A 6443-nucleotide genomic window follows, 5' to 3' on the forward strand; every position below is an offset into this window, starting at 1 on the left:
AAAACTCCTTAGCTTCAGTATTATTAGTGCGCTCAAGAGGTCTGAGCATATTGAACACACTGCTGCAGTTAAGAGATGAAAATTAGCATTCGTCAGTAGATGGGCAAATTATTTCCCCAAAACTTAATTCCCCAGACCTCAAAGCTGTTGTACTTTTACTGACAGAACATGACAAACTAATAATGAAACTTCAGTCTCAAAAATCTTTTTATGCATAAAATCTGATTTAATGAGGAACAGGAAGTCAATGTTATGTTTTCACATACATACATGTCACATACATCACAGTTCCACACAAGTTCACACAGTCAGGCTCACATTTAACATTTATTTCCTTCATAATTGTTTTTAAGAAATAAGCTGGCCGACTTCCAGTTATTAATCAGGTGTAGACAGTTGCACTACAGCGCGCTCCTGACGACATTTGCCTTAAAATCTCTGTTTCCTTAAGACTTCTTCAGAGCTGAAACTGGGAAGATGTTACTGCACATTCTAATCATTTCTGTGGTTACATTTCCTACTCTGTAACGGCTTTATGTTATCTTCATGTCGATTATAGTCATACAGCTGTTAAGACAGAAAATATTAAACACAGGTGTGCATAGAATCTATTCTATTGTGAATTCATTTTCAAAACTGAATATATGTTGCTCTTTGTATTCCTTGAACAGCTTATTCATTCCAGAAAGTCAGAGCTGTGATGCTCGTCTGAAACTATGATTTCCTTTCACTAGCAAGGACCACGCCACAACACTGAAATACGAAAGAATATTTATTGATAATAGTGATGATGGGTCGATGAGAGATCGATGAGATGAGAGAGATCAATGAGAGATCGATGAGAGATTGATGAGAGATCGATGAGAGATCGATGAGTTGGCTGGGTAGAGATTTAGGATGGGGGCTCTGTCTCGGGTAATCAGCCCAGCCGATTCAGAACCCCCAAAATTATTTAAAATGAAGGAAGTTGATCTGGATCTTGACGTAAGCCTGGCTGAAAATAATGTTACGAGTGGCACGGGGGAAGAGGAGCTGGAAAGCCAAGCACTCTTGAAGAGTAGCTGGATGGAATCGAAAGCAGTCCGTCCGTTACTGAGACGAGGGTTAATTCTGGTACATCTGAATAGTGTTTTAGCGTTTGTGTCGTCGACGGAAGTAGATGGAGAATAAAGTGCAAGAGTGATAGGATTGGACGAGCAGTCGATAGAACTGGATTTATGGTGGAGTCTCCTTGCTCCGGAGTGGAGAGCGAAATGTTTGCATGGATTTATGAGCGATGAATGAGGGAACTTAATTGAGCTGAATGAGATTGAGAATGAGAGGAATGAAAGATATGAGGGTGGTAGTATTGAGGAGTAGGAATTGAAGTGATCGTAGAGCGTCGGATTTGGGACGGTGAATCGAGAGTAGGAGTTGGTCAATTACGGTGACTTGAGTATGAGCAATGCAGGAGACGGATTGATAGAGGGGAATAGACTGGGTATTATGAGTTGTGGCACAGTAAGATTATTGATCTACTAGAGAGGTGTTGAGTAAGTGCCTTCCGACTGATCAAACCCCCAAAATGTCCGGTACGATAGTGGGGTATAATTCTGGGATTATGTGAATGCCTGGTAGAGGAGACTAAGCTCTTGAGGACTGTCGAGAGAGCAGAGACAACAAGAGATGCTGGGATTGGCCTGTGCATATATAGGCCTTCTGGGTAATAAGAGGCGTAGTTAAAGAGTGGAGGTGTGGTTGCTGGGGAAGTAAGAGGTTGAGGCGTGGTCCTGCTCCCGAACCCAAGTTAGCGATTACATCTCCAACTACACTTTGAAACTGATTTCTGGTTAATTAATCTGCAAACTCTAAATGGATATCACGCTGATGAGAGAAGAGAAGAGTTTATACGAGTTTTTTGTAAGAGTTTTCTTATAGTTTATCTTTTTCGCTATTATCATTATACTAATCTGTGTTGCAACAATGAAATTTCCCCATTGTGGGACAAATAAAGGCTTTCTTATCTCGTCTTATCTTTAGCCAGACGACTTTTAAAGGTGTCCAAAGCTGGAGTTCTAACTGCTTCAGGTCGTTGGTTCCATTCTGGGATCGTGCGCATGTTTTAAGGTCCGATACACGTCTGGTTCTGTGGTCGGCTGAAGGGAGGTGACACCGTGACATTGTTTGTTTACAACAAAGAGTTTTCTTTCCAAGATTTTGAAGCTTATGTTTCACTGCTTTTGGATCATAGTCTGAAGGTACAGAATATGCTGTTATGCTGTTTTCGAGTTTAGTCCAGGATCAAAGACGCTTTTCATTGCAACAAGAGTAACTGTTAAATATAATGATGGGATATTTACATTGTTTTTCTCAGCAAAAAGCCAAAAGTATAATTGTAAATATAACTGTTTTCTCAATGTACATGTTGACATTCACAATAAATATACACCTCTTATTATACTACTAACTTTCTAGTATTTACTTTTCAGATTCACACATAAAGGTGTTAAAAACAACATGTTTTTTACACCCTTACACATAACAGGCTTTTGGGGCTGCATGGTCAGAGTACAGAAAGTGAAAGAGAGAAAGAGAAGAGACAGAACAAACGTTGAGGTCTGGACTGGGCTGAGTGTCTGTGGAGGAGGTGAAGTGAGCAGCTTCTCTCAGGATGTGGTCAGAGCAGAGCTGCTTCAGGAAAACACTGCTGCTTTTAATCGCTAGACCGTTTAGTCTTGATTTAGTTCTACACAAGACCTGGTTTATCCTCACTCTTGTCCAGTGGGGGAAGAAGTACTCAATTGTGTTATTTACATGAAAGTACCAATACAGGAGCAAAATAATGACAATATAGTCTAAATAAGTAAATCGGCACGTAATTTTTTTTTTTTTTACACAATTTGAAGCAATTTTTTTTTTTTAATGTACGAAAAAGTTGATGAATTTCAGATCCAGATTTAGAAAACTGTTCAAGCCTTAATTGTAATGATTTTGTTAAATACATCTGCTGATCTTTGGCCAACAATTTCCTAATTATTCTCATGAATGTTTTTTTGCAAATGAACCACAAATGAACAATTATTTAAGCACATTTGTGGAGACATTGCCTTAAAGTAAAAGTAAAAGCAAAAGGTACACACTGTAAAAATGACTCAAGTAAAGTACAGATAGCTAACTTTTTTACATAACTTTTCCACCACTGCTCCTGTCTCCTTTTCACTTTGTTTAGTCCTGGTTTAGGTTTTGTTTCTCTGGTGGTATTGTTACTGTTTATTGTGTACATTTTGTAAAAGGTTAAGAATCACAATTATGTTTAAACGTCTCAACCTTATGAAAATAAAAGTCCTGCTCCTTCTATGGCAGTAGTGCTTGTGTGGAGAGATCTCCTTCATTTACTCTCTTGAATGTGGTCTGAGGATATTCTGAACTCAAATCCAAGCGACATTCCTGGAGTGATTTGGAAATGAAGCGTTTGGTGAACTTCCCCTTTCCTGTGTCTGAAGCACCGGCCTCACTTAGTGGTTTGTCCAAATACGTCACTCTGTGTTACACAGCTACGATAACATGAAGACCGCTGACAGTAATCGTAGTGTTGGAATTGTACATATAGACCGGCACACAGTCTTTCATTTTGACCATAGAAATCAAGCTTTAAGCAGTACATATTTATATATTTATTTATTTGATGCAAGATTAACTTATCTTTTTTAGCTTTTTACCATGTTATAACATTATTCCCTCATCAAACACAAGTGTAATTCTTGCATGTTTGAGTAATCCTGCATCTCTCCTGGGCACATTCATGGGTTTCAGTCACGTGACTTATTTGTTATCACCTCCATTTTGAAGACGTCACCACATGCTGTTGTCTCGTCGCTGTTAGATCGATGGAAAACAGTGCATAAAACAGGAAATGAAAACGGTTGATACTTCAAGAAGACACAAGTTATGGCTTTGATCTTTATCGACAGCGGCGAGTCGACACTGACACTAAAAAGCAGTGACAAACTGCTTTTGCAGACATTTCTATCTAAGCGTCTTCCACAGGCCCTCTGCACTGGACAAGCCCTCAAAGCTTTTAAGAGTTTGTGTGCAGGGGAGTGACAGTCTGATCCCAAAATATAAAAATTAAGGCACGTTAAACCTGTCTGCAAGTAGGCTAAAGTTTATTTGCATAGCCACACTGTAATATGTAAAATAGCATTGGCCCTCCCTCCTGACCACAGTAATACATTTCTGGTGACAAACTGGATCTACGGGGATGTTACAGCAGAGGAATCCTTTGTTTTGATAAGTTTTGCTAACACAGCCTACAGTGCAACATGCAGCTTTTGTCCTCTAGAGGGCAGGAGCCACTAGAGAGCACAAGGTCAATGATACTAAAGGGTAATCGATCATTTTGTGTTCTGGAGAGAGAACACAAATGCAGAAAATGTGGTTGATTTAAAAAAAAACTTCAAGTGTCCTTAGCAGCTATGAATGTCCTAAAAAGCACCACATACATAAAGTGTGTTATTATTCTTTTATAACACGGCTAAAAGTTCATAAGAGCAGATATAGTGTTCATGTCCTCGCTTTGACCATGAGCTTCACCTTCTGTTTGTCCTGATCCTAAAATAGAGCTGAGGAGTTACCAAAGACATGTGTGGTCCACAAGAACTCTGTACAAAACACATTATGGTACTGGTCCACAGAGCAGGACTGTGTTTAGACTACCCACAATGCCCCGCTCCTCAACTCCTCAACTCCTCCACCCACAATCCCCTTCAATCACCACTTTTACACAAACTCTTCTTTGGACTCCAGCTAAAAACGTTGCATTTGTGGATTTGTTTTTCAAGTTGTTAAAATAACTAGGATAATAAATGCAAGATAGTTACAGAGAACCTAATACTTTTGTGTCTCTATATACGTGCACTCCAGCCAATGCATCAAAGAGACAGGAAACATGAAAAGCACTCAGCAGTTTAAATCAGACTACAAGCATTAGCTGCCTTCTTAAAAGATGAGAATGTGTCTGTGAAGGCGATTCTAGAGATGAAATGATCGTGATGAGTACGGTATCACAAGGAAGAATCGAGCATTTTCAAGTCTGGTGAAGGAGAAGAACTTTTGAACTTCTCAAATATGCGTGAAAAACAAGATAAAAACATGTAAAAAGCTAAAAAAAAGAAAAATGTGTAGGAGCTTCAAGTTTTTACTATAAAGTCTTCATCTCCTGTCTGTGTTTATGTAGTGTCTTTGTCCAGAACATGTTGTTATTAAACTCTTGGGATTTTGAGTCCACTGACCTGCAGCCTCCTCAGAAGCAAGGAGGAGGAGGAGGAGGGGAGGAGGAGGGAGGAGGAGGAGGAGGAGGGAGGAGGAGGAGGGAGGGAGGGAGGAGGAAGAGGAGGAGGGAGGAGGGAGGGGGAGGGAGGAGGAGGAGAAGGAGGAGGAGGAGGGAGGGAGGAGGAGGAGGAGGGAGGAGGGAGGGAGGGAGGAGGAGGTAGAGGAGGAGGAGGATGTTATTTAACTGTTGCCCAGAGAAATGTCTTATGTAACAATGCCCCCCACAAGTTTAAAACCAGCCATAAAACACAAGCGGACACACAACACGTCCCTAATGGACATCTCCCTAATTTATCCTGGACTTTGGGTAGTTACTCACTCACTTACAATCCTGTGTTTGTTCATTTTTATGAATGTATCCAGGATATTGCAAGAGCCCTCAAGATAAGGCTGTTCTCTGAAAATGATCGTAACAAAAACGATGGGAAAAGAACACTGGAGATATGAACACACAGAAACAAACTACCCAGACTGATAATGGTGGGTATTTTCTGCTTGTCTCGCTGGCTTATGATTATGATTTGTACATTATAAGAAGTTGGATGAATGTTTTGGGTTCTGACCATTTTTAAAGCAATAATGTGGCACGTAATTACATTTCTGGCATAAAAATTGCTCTATAAACCTGTAAATATAAAATGGGTTTAAAATAAATAAATGTAATGAAATCAAATAAAGTGTAAGCTTTCTTCCTGATTCTTTTGTGGGTCTGAAGCAGGGGTTTTGGACCAGAAAAAGAAGGAGAAAGTGTTACTTTATACATGGAAGCAGCATGGAAGACAAATTGGTGCAAACGTGTACTACTGTAGCCAAAAAGGACAACCTGAATTTGCCAAAAAAAAAAAAAATACACGGATCATTTACATTTCACAATCATTCTAGTCGAGGCAGGTGAAGTGTCTTGCTGATCGACACAATGGCAGTATACACTATATTAGTCCCACACAGTAAACAGTTTGAAAAGTTGTAAAATGTGCAAAAATTCATGATAAAGGAGCTGTATCTGATTTGCCTAAAACAACTTTGAACATGTGGTTTTATTTATATAATTCTATTTTCTTATGCCACTTGGCACATGAGCCTGCACTTTTATTAGTTATAATAGCTTCAGTTAGTTATTTTGACCTGCACTA

The sequence above is a fragment of the Eucyclogobius newberryi genome, unplaced genomic scaffold, assembly GCF_026437365.1.
Source record: "Eucyclogobius newberryi isolate DKJ021-1_F unplaced genomic scaffold, fEucNew1.0.hap1 SCAF_8, whole genome shotgun sequence".
Lineage (NCBI taxonomy): Eukaryota > Metazoa > Chordata > Actinopteri > Gobiiformes > Gobiidae > Eucyclogobius > Eucyclogobius newberryi.